This window comes from Phyllopteryx taeniolatus, chromosome 19 (assembly GCF_024500385.1).
Source record: "Phyllopteryx taeniolatus isolate TA_2022b chromosome 19, UOR_Ptae_1.2, whole genome shotgun sequence".
Lineage (NCBI taxonomy): Eukaryota > Metazoa > Chordata > Actinopteri > Syngnathiformes > Syngnathidae > Phyllopteryx > Phyllopteryx taeniolatus.
The window spans coordinates 4,565,423-4,579,904 of record NC_084520.1 but is presented as its reverse complement, the minus strand read 5'-3'; the positions used below and the strand labels follow the sequence as shown (position 1 = coordinate 4,579,904).

General features: G+C 41.8%; 1 protein-coding gene across 6 annotated transcripts in view; it reads left to right on the top strand.

The window, feature by feature from the left end:
• rbfox3a (RNA binding fox-1 homolog 3a) overlaps nucleotides 1-14,482 on the top strand; it is a 585,838-nt gene that overhangs the window by 415,974 nt on the left and 155,382 nt on the right. The window lies entirely within an intron of this gene.

The window sequence follows — 14,482 nt, the reverse complement described above, 5'->3', positions numbered from 1 at the left end:
ACAAATGGAATAAGTTGCCAACAGAAGTGACGTAAGCTCCAAGTGTGAATGTTTTTAAATCCAGGTTAAAAACTATTCTTTTTTCTCATGCTTTTTAGAGTATTTCCATTTTTAAATTATATTTCTTGCACTGTACACTGCAGTTTATTTTTTTTATTTTCTTCCCTGTTTTAAATGTTTATAAGCTTTTTGTTTCCTTTTTATATAAATGCTTTTAATCATGTAAAGCGCGGCACGGTGGTCGACTGGTTAGAGCGTCAGCCTCACAGTTCTGTGGACCCGGGTTCCATCCCCAGCCCCGCCTGTGTGGAATTTGCATGTTCTCCCCGTGCCTGCGTGGGTTTTCTCCGGGCACTCCGGTTTCCTCCCACATCCCAAAAACATGCATTAATTGGATACTCTAAATTGCCTGTAGGCATGACTGTGAGTGCGAATGGTTGTTTGTTTCTATGTGCCCTGCGACTGGCTGGCAACCAGTTCAGGGTGTACCCCGCCTCCTGCCCGATGACAGCTGGGATAGGCTCCAGCACGCCCGCGACCCTAGTGAGGAGAAGCGGCTCAGAAAATGGATGGATGGATGGATGGATGAATCATGTAAAGCACATTGAGTTACCTTGTGTATGAAATGCACTATATAAATAAATTTGCTTTGCTTTGCAGGGTGTGTCTTGCCTAAAAAGCAAGCGGGATTGATAATGTAATCAGTATGGCACTAATATTAGTTCTATGCAGAGGATAAAGACGGTATGACTGTGAGTCACTGTGAGTACTATATTGTTTGTCTACACGTTATTGCTGTTCAATCCGTTGCTTAAAGGGTTAAAACACTGCAACATAGATGCTAATTGGGATTAGCATTAAGCTATAAGGACCTTTCTTAAAGCAGTTATTTGGCTGTAAATGCACTGGTGTAATTATGTGTTTCCAAAAACATCCAGAATTAAATTCATTGCAAACTCAAAATTGTCCACAGGGATGAATGTTAGTTTGAATGTTTTTTTTGTCTCATGTGCCCTGTAACTGGCTGCAAACCAGTCCAGGATGTACCTTGTCTAAATTCAGCTGCGATAGATTCCAGCTCAACTGCGACCCTATAGAGCACAGGTGTCAAACTGGTGACCCGGGGGCCAGATCCGGCCCGCCACATCATTTTGTGTGGCCCGCGAGAGTGTGCATCGACTTTGTTGCTAAAATACCAAAATTGCAAATTGGCTTCACTTTTAAAAATATTGAGATTTTGCAAGCATTTTTTGTTAAATGAAATTGATTCATACTGTAGTTGAACAAACAGTTTTTACTGGCTTCTGATTTCAAAAGTAATTATCCATTAATTTGTGTATATGTAATAATATGAGGCAATCATTGCAGCCATAACGGCCCTCCGTGTGGAATCATAACTGCGATGGGGCCCGCGACAAAAATGAGTTTGACACCCTTGCTATAGAGGATAAGCGGTATAAAAAGAATGGATGGATGGAAGACTCACAACAGAAATATTGAAGGAAAAGTCCATGCATGTTCTTTCTGCATCTTTTATTGTTTTTTAAACCATGTACATCATACCTTTGCAGAAAGTATATAAAATCCTCTCACACACACAACACACACACACATGCACGCACACAGAGTAATTTTGCCAATGTCACAATTGCAGGCCAGGGGATCAAACAGCTATTATTGTCATGAACATGGTTAGGGCGACGGCGAGGAACGCAAGGCAAGAACATGGTGGACCCAATTGCAGGGAAGCAGGGAGGCAAGGCAGGAGTGCGGGAATCTCAAAATAATAATATTTAATCACAATGATAAAACAACTGGCGACTATGACAAAAACAACTGGCGACTATGACATGGCAAGACATGTGACAACGACAACTGGCAACTATGACATGGCAAAGACGTGACAATGACAACTGGCAACTATGACATGGCAAAGACGTGACAACGACAATGAACCGACGAGAAGTGAAAGAAACCAGGGAACTAAATACAAACAAATTGACGAGACAACGAGGAACACCTAGACTAGACTAGTGGCTAGAGAGAGCTGATTGGTCGACACAAAGTAGACGAGAACAGGTGGACACAACAACCTAATGAGCACACGACAAACATGGAACACAGGAAAACATTGAACAAAACTAAACACAACCCAAACCAAAACACAGACCATGACAATTATCTCCTCTGATTCTTATGATCATTTTTGTGGGAGATGACAGTTGTTATCCCAGACAGCGATAAGACTCATAGAGGAAATAGCAATGTGTGTTTTTAATAGCAGGATTGTTAGTCATTTACTCCTCTTTACATAATGAGATGCTATCGCTGCTGCATCCCTCAGCCGAATAAGGGTCTGAAGACATTGTTCCATCCCAATACTTTTTGACTAGGTGTGCTATTTGGATCAACAAGATTGTGTCCCTCTTTCTACTAACCATGACTAAATATTTCCCCTAAGCCGAAGAAAGACTAACTGGAACTGTTGAAGCTGTGGTTTGTTGTTTGAATATTTCCAAAGTGGATGATTTTCTTTTTATTCATCGCCTAGTCAGATAAAACAGACAAAAATGGCTTAAAATGGGAAAATTGATCGATGGAACACAAAGTTGCTTTCATAACATCACAAAGGAGTAAAGGAAAGGATAAAGAGTGAAGAATATGAAGCTACTGAATTTGAGCCGTATGGCGACAAAAATGAGCCGTTGTCACTAGTGGGAGAAGCACAAAAGCTGACAAGTGCCATTTTGCTAAAATAGCGGACTGCCTATTATGGCAACGTTTGAAGTTACATTTCCTAACCCTGCCAAACCAAACAACTCCTATGTAAAACCCGTCAAAAATGAAAGGTTTTATTTTAGAAACCGACAAGTGCCAAATGCATTTTACTGCAGCTCGCGTGATCTCCACTTAAGCCAAAAATGAGCCCACGAATATTTAGAGCGTAACTCTCAGGGCATTGAATGGGTCGCATTACGTACTCGTCATTTGTCGTCAAAATTTCTACACACATATCCTTAATATATTGCAATATAGCTTTGATTGCGTATAAAAGTGAGCATAAATATGATAATTTTCAACTGTTTTACCTATGGTTAATTGCATGAAACAGTCCAAAAGAGATGATGTCATGAAATGAATTGGTCAGATTGAAGTTAGTGATCAAGTCCACATATTCTATGAGGAAGGCTTTGCCGATGCTGGTCCCAATCAAGTGGGTCGATGGGATCATAAGGATAGCAGATAGCTGCAATAAAGACGTTTGTGGAGGAGTACCAACCATCCTGATTTGACCCCAGCTCTATTGTGTTGAAAAACCTGTACTTAACTAACCTGTCTTTACTTTTATTGTAATGTTATTTTATCTAGAGGAAATTTTTTTTTAGATCAGAGGTTGTTTGTTGACAGAGCCTGGTTCACAATGTCCATTATTCCCAAAGGTTTACGATAGTTAAGGGCTCTTTTTTTGTCAGTCTGTCATGTTCTACGAAATCCGCATTTCTCAGAACCTTCGTGCCACACACCCATTTAACATCAGTCAAAACAAATCAGTTTACAGCCATGTTTTATTTGTTCTATTTTATCCTGTCTCATTTGGCAGGTTAGTCAGGTAGTGTATGGGGGATTTGTATGGACAGTTTTGCTGTGGAACAGGAGAGTTTGATAAATTCCCTCTTTTGTAGTTTGTAGTGAGATGGTTGTCCATCCATCCATTTTCTGAGCCGCTTCTCCTCACTAGGGTCGCGGGCGTGCTGGAGCCTATCCCAGCTGTCATCGAGCAGGAGGCAGGGTACACCCTGAACTGGTTGCCAGCCAATCGCAGGGCACATACAAACAAACAACCATTCGCACTCACAGTCATGCCTACGGGCAATTTAGAGTCTCCAATTAATGCATGTTTTTGGGATGTGGGAGGAAACCAGAGTGCCCGGAGAAAACCCACGCAGGCACGGGGAGAACATGCAAACTCCACACAGGCGGGGACGGGGATTGAACCCCGCACCTCAGAACTGTGAGGCTGACGCTCTAACCAGTCGGCCACCGTGCCGCCTGAGATGGTTGTATTGAGATAAATAGTTTTTGGGGAAATGGTCTAAGAGGGGACAGGCAGAGACAAAAAGAGACAATGGGAATCAGTATTCCTTTACTGTATAAGTGTCTTAAGTCTGTGTAAGTTTAGAGTTGTGCAGTAAAATTGGGGGACAGGTGAAGCTGGTGGGAGTGAGCTGCAAAGGCTACAGGACACTGCTGACCTGCACCTTACCACAAGACTCCCCGGACCTGATCCATTCTGGCCCTCCCAAGCATGGATGTATGACTGTAGCACATTAAAAAAAAAGGAAGACAGGTGGGATGGGCCAGAGGGAGGCAGGAGGCCATGGCACATAGATATACCAAAGCCCAATTGACTTTGCATCATGTAAGGTCCACCCTTGCCTGACCCCCATAAAATGAGTGTGGGTAATGCATTAAAACTGGATGACAGGCAGGGCAGAAGAGCAGAGTAAGAGCAACTATTTGCACTGCAGCCTGGCCAGCCACTCACATCCCCATCACCAGCCCCCCTGAAAGGCAGACTGTATTGTGTCCAAAAATGCCTTGTGAGTGTACATATATGGATATGTGTGTGACACAATATAAGACGCTTGCCTCCCATGGGCCAGGCCCGTACAGCAAGACGACGATGGAGGAAAGGGGGTACGCCTCCTAGGGCACAGGGTCAGGGGAAGCAGATGGACCCATCCTCCCAATGCACCTGAGAACGAGTGCCTGGCACTAGCCCCAATGTACGCCTGGGCAGATGCAGTGCCACCTAACAGAGAGGCACATAGTCCTACAACAGGCCACAAAGCCAGCAGGTGTCACCAGGCAGGTGACAAATTTTCAGTTCAATTCTGCAGTTGGTAATGTCTCGCAGATATTTTCTCTTGGGATATGTGTTCCATGATACGATTTAGCCATTGGTTGCTGTTGAGAGCATGTTTATCGTTCTCTCTTTTCTTGGCAATAGCGTGACAACAAGCAGCCATTTTAGTCATGCAGACCTACAAAGCAAAACAGCTTTAATTGTATTGCTAAAAATGATTCACGCCTTTTTTTTTTTTAAAATTGAGTTAGCCATTTTGATTTTATCAAGGAAATAGTCATATTAAACATGTTTCGTGTAAAATAGTTCACTTGGGGAAAAATATGTGTAATCATACATTATTAGTAGTAGCAGCAGTAGACTGACTTTAGAAATCCCTGTTCTTAACTAATGTTAGAGACTGCTGCCATTATTTTGTATAACTGGGTTCACCAATCGGCAAGAAGTATTTTCCAAAGCAAGTTTATTTTCACCACATCGCCAGTGTACAACAGTCGCGCCTCCAGTCCCTTCGGACACTCGGGAAACATCGGCACACCACATCCGGTAGCCTGTAAAGTCAAGCCTTCAAAATAAAAGTATACCAATAAAATAACACTTCACACACCCAAAACACGAAGTCTCGTGGACCTCAGAAATAAAGAACCAAATGGAGCTGTGGGAAGCACAAGAATTCCGCCAAGTTTTGCCAGGGTCATTTTTTGTTTGTTTTGTTTGGGATTTTTCTGATAAAAAAAAAAAAAAAAAAAAGACAAGGCCACCATCATTTCCTCCTCGTGTGTCCTCATCGATGTTGTGTTGCGATGTTTTGTGTTCTTCGTTTTTGTTACATTTGATCACGCAAGTTTTTGGTCTTGGCGGAATAGATTCAAGATCGGTAGTAGAACAGAATCTCGTGTGTGGTGTTGTGTGTTGAGATTATTGTAGCACAGCACATACTTTACGGCTAAAACCATTAAATGCCGGACTTTTTCATCTTCATGTGTGCAGTCATGTGTAGCAGAAAAAAAATATTAAGATTTGAAAATGTGTGTACAAGGCCTTAGTCTAAAACACATTGAAGGAGCCTGACCCTTGGCTATTGGAGACAGATGAGAAGGGAAAAAAAAATAAGGTCAGAGGCTGGTTGCTGAGGTGACTGCATCAATGAAGGATTTCCCCACAGAAGCTTTAAATGTAAGATGATTCATATATGAGGACCTCGCACAAAACTCATGCCGTGTAGCAGGCCACCATGTTCCTTTCATGAGGTATACAGGCAGTGTTTGACTTTGTTTTAGATTTGTGATCCAGCAGACATAGACTAACTGATGTGACATCAACTTGGTTAAATGTTAAAATGGCCAGAGGTTTTGGAGATGGTTCAGCCCTTGTTCCAATGTGTGTGTGTGTGTGTGTGTGTGTGTGTGCGTGCGTGTGCATGTGTGTGTGTTACAATTCCTTGTTTCACAATCACTATTTGTCAATCCATACGGATAACTAAGCAGAATATTTATATAATATTGTTTCCTTTTAATATTTGAACTTTGAACTGTAGTCTAGTTGTGTTGCCTAATCGCCATTCTATATTTGATGCAGGGATACTGCTGCACCAATGTAAATGTTTACAATACACTTAAATCTACAATAATCTATGAGATATTTGGTTTGGTGTACAAACACCAATTCCAATTAACTTTGGACCTTGTCTATCCATCCATTTTCTGTACCGCTTTATCCTCACAAGGGTCGCGGACATGCTGGAGCCAATCCCAGCCATCTTCGGACGAGAGGCGGGGTACACCCTGAACTGGTCACCAGCCAATTGCAAGGCACATAGAAAAAAAACAACCATTGGCGCACACATTTACACCTACGGGCAATTTAGAGTCTTCAATCAACCTACCATGCATGTTTTTGGGATGTGGGAGGAAACCGGAGTGCCCGAAGAAAAACCCACGCAGTCATGGTCCCCAGAACTGTGAGGCAGATGTGCTAACCAGTCGGTCACCGTGCCGCCACTTTGGACTTGTGTAAAGCGTAAATAAAATCAGAATACAATGATTTGCAAATCCCATTCAACCTATATTCAATTGAATACACTATAAAGACAAGATAGTTCATGTTCAAACTGATAAACTTTTTTGTTGCAAATAGTTACTCATTTTGAATTTGATGTCTGCAACACATCACCAAGAAAACTGGGACAAAGGAATGTTTACCACTTTGTTAGTGTAGATCACCTTTCCTTTTCACAACACCCAAAAAGGGTTTGGGAACTGAGGCCATTAATTGTTCATGCAGGTGCCATTCTTCCCCATTCTTGCTTGATGTATAACTTCAGTTCCTCAACGGTCGTATTTTGCGCTTCATAAGGCGTCACATATTTTCAATGGGCGATAGGCAGGCCAGCCTAGTCCTCACACCCTTCTATTACGAAGCCATGCTGTTTTAAAACGTGCAGAATGTGTCTTTGCATTGTCTTGTTAAAATAAGCAGGGACATCCCTGAAAAAGCAGTTGCTTGGATGACAGCATATATTTCTTTGAAACCTGTATGTACCGTTCAACATGAATGGTGCCTTCACAGATGTGCACTCTACCTATGCCATGGGAACTAACACACCCCCATAACATCACAGATGCTGGCTTTTGAACTTTGTATACTGATAACAATCCAGAGGGTCCTTTTCTTCTTTGGGCCGCAGGACACGACCGTAGCTGATTTCCCCCAAAAATTTTAAATGTGGACTCATCAGACCAGAGCACATGAGTTCAGGCTCAGAGAAGATAGTGGCGTTTCTGGCTATTGTTGATCTATGGCTTTCACTTTGCATGATGTAGTTTTAACTAGCATTTGTAGATGTAGCGACCAACTGTTTTAACTGACAATGGTTTTCTGAAGTGTCCCTGAGCCCATGTGGTAATATCCTTTACAAAATTATGACGGTTTTTAATGCAGTGTCACCTGAGGGGTCAAATGTCACAGGCATTCAATGTTGGTTTCTGGCCTTGCCACTTACGGGCAGAGATTTCTCCATATTATGGATTATAGATTATGAAATCCCTAAATTCCTTGAATTGTATGTTGAGAAACATTTTGCTTCAAATGTTGGACTATTTGCTCACGCATTTGTTCACAATTTGGTTAACCTTGCCCCATCCTTCCTTCCTGAACAACTGAGCTTTTCGGGTATGCTCCTTTTATACCCAATCATGACACTCCTGGAATTGGAAACACCTTTTTCCAATTAACCTGTTCACCTGTGGAATGTTCCACACAGGTGTTGTTGAGCATTCCTCAACTTTCCCAGTCTTTTGTTGCTACTGTCCCAGCTTTTTTGGAATGTGTTGCAGGCTTCAAATTCAAAATGATAGAATATTTATCTATCCATTTTCCATACCACTTACCCTCACTAGGGTTGCGGACGTGCTGGAGCCCCTCTCATCTGACTCTGGGTGAGAGGCGAGGTACACCCTGAACTGGTCGCCAGCCAATTGCAGGACACATATGAATAAACAACCATTCGCACTCACATTCACATCTACAGACCAAGTCTTCAATCAACCTACCATGCATATTTTTGGAATGCGGGAAAAAAACCATAGTGCCCAGAGAAAATCCATGCAGGCACGGGGGAGAACATGCAAATTCCATACAGGAAGGCCAGATTTGAACCTGGGACCTCAGCACTGTAAAGTGAGTGCGCTAACCAGTCGTCCACCGTGCCACCCATATTAGAATATTTGCACACAAAAAAAACTAAGGTTCATCAGTTTGAACATTAAATATCGTGTTTGTAGTGTATTCAGTTGAACAAAGATTGAAAAGGATTGGCAAATCATTGTATTCTGTTTTTATTTACACAAGGTCCCAACTTCATTGGAATTGGGGTTTGAAGAACAACACAGACAAGCAATTACAGTCCTACTCAATCCAAGCTGGTCCCTTCATATTTAGCCAATGAATTCACGCAACCATACCAAAGGCACACTGCCTCTCTCAGCTAAAAATACATGCTCGTCGTTACTGGAGCAGCCTTCACTGCAGACTGGGAACTACGGGTGCAGAGGTGCTCCCTAAGGTGACATAGACATGATGTACACAACCATAATCTTTTGTAATAATAGTTTGTGTGGTGCTGTGCATCGCTGTTTTTGGAACAACCAGAGTATGCAATAGGGACCAGAGGCGATTGCAGGGGCTTCGCCGCCACTGAAATGTATCTCATTAAATATGTAATGCTAAAAATATTTTAAAGGGTTGCGGATCATATGAACGTTTTTTTTTCTAGATTAATTTAAACCCATTGAAGGTGTGTGTTTTAAAATATATATATATAAATAAATAAATAAAGGTGTACATTTACCAAGCAGGTTTTATACATAATTCCCAGGCGTTCAGTTTCACTGAGAGTCAATGGGCAGTAGTGGATGGACCAGATGCTGAGAGTCTGTATAATAATTAAAGCATCAGCGCAGTCACACTTTGCCCATCAGGTGTGCAATCAGAATCAGAATCATCTTTATTTGCCAAGTATGTCCAAAAAACACACAAGGAATTTGTCTCCTGTGATTGGAGCCGCTCTAGTACGACAACAGACAGTCAATTGACAGAGAACACTTTTGAGACATAACGATATTGACCAAAAACAGTCACTGAGCAATAAAGGGTTGCTAGTTATCTGGTAATGCCGGTACATTTCGTTAGGTTTGGTGTCCGTGGTTGCTGCAACATATTTTGCATTAAGGTGATGGTGTGCTTCGGTGATAAGCATATTCTTTGCACATACCCGTGCTCTTAGTTTGGGCAATTTGGAGTGCAGAAGTACGAAGGTCCCATACCATCAGTTTGTTTTTTAAATTTTCATCTTTCATGACTTTTCATGTTTTATATCCTTTTATCAGGTTTAAGATACTTTATAATGAGATAATTTAGGATGACAATGCCCAGGATACTTTTTTCAAGCTTTTCTAGTTGGTCTTTGATGCCTGGCAATTCAGACGGCTGGATTCTTCATTAATTTCCGATATGTGAATAAGCTTTACTCTGATTAGGTCGCTGTCATGTGTAATTTAGATATTGAAATCAGATTTGCTCTGTTTGGTCCTTGGCGATATCATGGCGTCTTGTGGCTTATGGCGGCTCATAGCAATTTTGCATTTGGATCCTTTTATGTGATGTCATACTATCATTGTCAAACAGAATTAACAAAGCATGGGATTGTTGACCCACTAATAGGGAACATGAGGTGAAAGGGGATGTGCGTGAAAAAAGAAAAAGGGGATATTTTAATGTTAGGCTCGTCATCCGGTCCCATTCAGTTTAAACATAACGCACGCCGTTTATCGCTCATGAACATTTTGGCGACCGCAAGCTTCGCTATTTCATCCAAATTCACATTATCTATCCATCAATTTCCATACCACTCATCCTCACTAGGGTCGTGGCGTGCTGGTGCCTATCTCAGCTAACTCTGGGTGAGAGGCGTGGTACACCCTGAACTGGTCGCCAGCCAATTGCAGGGCACATATAGACAAACAATCATTCACACTCACATTCACACCTATGGGCAATTTAGAGTCTTCAGTTAACCTACCATGCATGTTTTTGGAATGTGGGAGGAAACCGGAGTACCCGGAGAAAATCCACGTGGGCACGGGGAGAACATGCAAACTCCACACAGGAGAGGCCGCATTTGAACCCAGGTCCTCAGAACTGTGAGGCAGATGTGCTAACCAGTCAGTCACCATGCCACCCCCTGTCACATTATAAATTCTATTATGTTATGTTTTGTAGTAAACCACAAGATACAGTGGAACCTCGATAGAATGGACAAATAGTGGCAGGCAGTCGTCCAGTATAGCCGATTGTCCGTTACATTGAAGCACTTTTTTTTAAAACGGTCAGGACACTACAAAGTTATTGTCAATAAATATTTTAAAAAGTCCTAAAAAATTTTGAAAGTTTCACATTTTATCCAAACTTACCACGCCGGTGTGCTTGGTCATGGTGACATTGTTGACATACAGTACTCATCATAGGTGAGTCGCTTACATGAGCTGCGAGGAATTACTGTGCTTCCTAATTCCAAATCCATTGCCAAAGGTGAACGGCTTGACAAAGAAAATTATTACTGTACCAAAAATAGCATGTTCCAGACTTCAAAGACTTTTCTTTTGTATTCCTCAGAGTTAATCCCGCAGCCATGCCGCTCTCTCTCTCTCTCTGCATAGCGCTTTATACACAATAGACAATAGATATAACCATCATCACATGGCCACCACGTCAATGCCCCACATTCAACATGGCCGCCACCTAGGCACGGGAGGCACGTCATTTGGAATCAAAAGTCATATTATACATCTGTGACCCGGAAATATGTCAGTCCCATTCTCTGCCTGCATTGCACCACAGCACGAGTAAACAACAGTGGCCAATTCTGGAACTGACAGACTTTGACAAATGGAGACTATTTTTGCACGCATTGTTCAGTCTCGACGGTCCGTTTTAGCTAATATCCATTATATCGGTGTCCACTTTATCGAGGTTTCACTGTACTTATAGACTGTATTTGTATGGCCTGGCAGCAGCCAGCTGAGTTTCGCTCACTTAAAAGCCAGAAATGCTGTATTGTCGTTCAGCTGAGTTGAGTGGGTGGGTACCAACCATGAAGTGGGCAGGTACTTGAATCATTATTAATAATCTACATCACAAACACAGAAATCTGATCTGGTCATTTTGCGAGCATTATGCGGTTTATTGCCTTTGGAATTCAAACCAGACAAACCACATAGATGTCAAACTTAAACCAGGTCACAGACTCATTTTGACCAATGTTATGCGTAGAAAAAAAATTGGATTTTGATGGCATGGGATCTTGAGGTGCCTTATATGTTCAAATGTTTTTGGATTTATTAATGTATCGCAATTAATGTGCTAAACCACCAGCTCTATAATTTATATAATACTAATCACCGTTTTGGGTGAATAGTGTTCCTTTTGACTGGTAAATAGTTCAGATATATAAATCTTAAACAACCAATGAGAGAGTTTTTGATGGTTCAATCTTTGATTGCTGTAGCCTTTTTGTGTTGGTGGCTGTCTTGCAACAGTAAGGATTTTTTTTTTTTTTTGGGAGAGGGTAACTGGTGTTTAGTCCCCTAAAAGAAAGAATTGTCCATCAGACTGCAGATAAATCAACACACAGTATGTACAGGAAATGTACTAGTCACACTGGATAGATAATGAAGAGCAACTCAGCTGGGACTCTCACCCTCCCTCTTGTCGCCCCCTTTTCCTCTTTCTTATATCTGCTTATGTCCACTAATTTGGGTGTCTGCCCTCTGTTTTCTCACTTTTCTATCTTACCCCTTCCTTCTTTGGTAAATCCATCTGTTCTGTAATTTCCTCTGTAGAATTGCTTTGTTCCCCCAATCACCCCGCTCTCTTATTTACTGAGTGGAGAGCAGGAATGGAGGAGGTAATGATAGCATGACAAAAACGGTTTGTTGTTTCCATGCTTCTGCTCACTACTCTGTATTATCTCCCTCTGGTTCCCTCCTGGGCTTCTGTTTTCTCATTATTTCCCACTCGCACATCTTAGTTTTATCCATAACACTCACACAAAAGTATTGGAACAGTGAGATGACCTCCTTTATTTTTACTTTTGTTTGTTGGAATTTACATCTGGGCAAAAAAGAGTTGCAACATTGTTCTTTGATGAAAAATAGTCTCCTTTTATTGATAAAGAAAAGAAAATGTTTAAAAAAATATATTTTGTTTTGATGTCTGTTCAGTGTTACAAAACATCTTTGAGATGCTTGTTGCTGACGTAGCTAAAAACAGCCTGCCTGTGGGAAACGTAGTTTGCATCCACCTGCTTCATTTCCCAAGATGCTTCGGGCATCTGCTTCTATAAATCAGAAACAATCGTTCCACAGATATGCAAATGTTGCTGGTGGGACACTTAAATTCTCTAAGAGATATATTGCTGGCTCTTGCCGTGTGTGTGTGTGTGTGTGAGTGCGTGTGCGTGTGTGAGAGAGAGCGAGAGATCGCATGAATGTGAGAGTGAGGATATATTTGACAAATATAAAGTAATACAAGTGAAGACGAACAAAGGACGGAGTGATGAGTGTCTTGATGTCCATGGTCGCTTTCTTGGTTGGGCAGCCAATGATGGATGTTTCTTTAACAGATTTACTGAAAATGAAGCTTTCGCTGGAGAATGGTCACTGACAGGACCCTCGTCCGTGACTGCTCCCCTGCGTGGCGCGCAGGTGTCAGCAAGCACCGGATGAAATACTGCCATGTCAGCTCCTCTATTACGCCTCAGCGGAGAGGAAAGAAAAAAAAAAAAAAGCAAAACAAAGATGAGGTAGTCGGGATCTGTTCAGTATGGATAGTTAATCCTTTTTTTTTTTTCTTTCAGGCTAAACGAACTTGAATATCAAAAAGTGAAAGGACTGAAGGGGGCACCATTTCTTTTACTAGTGGCTGAACAGCTTTTTAAATCCTTAGAAGTGTGACCAACAGAGAGATTGTTGTAGTTTATTAGATCTAATTATATGCCTGTAGAAGACTTTATGCACAAAATGTATGTAAACAACAACCAAAAATCATGATTGAATATTATATTACATTGAGAATACCATCCATCCATCCATCCATTTTCTGAGCCGCTTCTCCTCACTAGGGTCGCGGGCATGCTGGAGCCTATCCCAGCTGTCATCGGGCAGGAGGCGGGGTACACCCTGAACTGGTTGCCAGCCAATCGCAGGGCACATCGAAACAAACAACCATTCACACTCACAGTCATGCCTACGGGCAATTTAGAGTCTCCAATTAATGCATGTTTTTGGGATGTGGGAGGAAACCGGAGTGCCCGGAGAAAACCCACGCAGGCACGGGGAGAACATGCAAACTCCACACAGGCGGGGACGGGGATTGAACCCCGCACCTCAGAACTGTGAGGCTGACGCTCTAACCAGTCGGCCACCGTGCCGCCTGCATTGAGAATACCCCACTAAATAATTCAAATGTCAACTTAGAATGTAGAAACAAAATGTTGTTACCAATGTACGTTACCAACGATAATCTCTCCAATAGTTAAGCAACTTAATTATTAAAAGGAAAGCAATCTTTAAATGCATCACATATTCCTATTTTAAAGGCAACAAAGAGCAGTGGAGAGAAATACACCCCCCTCCCCCCCCGCTGCCCACCAGAACTGCCACTGAATATAAAATGAAGATGTTGTTGTTCCATTTGGCAATATCTTCATACCTCACGATTATATAGTCGCTTTTTGACCTTTAAAAAGAAAATAATTGTTAAATTACAAAATTGCATTGCCAAAAAAAGCGAAATCTGTGATAAGTTGTAAATAAACCATCTCACCAACATAGGACAGCCCGTTCAAACTCTGCCAAATTGCGTAGACTTGAAAATGTAAATGCATCAACTTCTAATACTGAATCAAACGATTGACAACAGACACAATAGGAATCCCAAGTTAGGCATTTTTATCTGTCCTTGTTGAGGAACTGTCCTATTTGTGGGGAGGTGTGTGTGTGTGTGTGTGTGGTACCTGTCCATTCAAGCCTCTAAGAATTAGCAGTGTCACCTAAATGA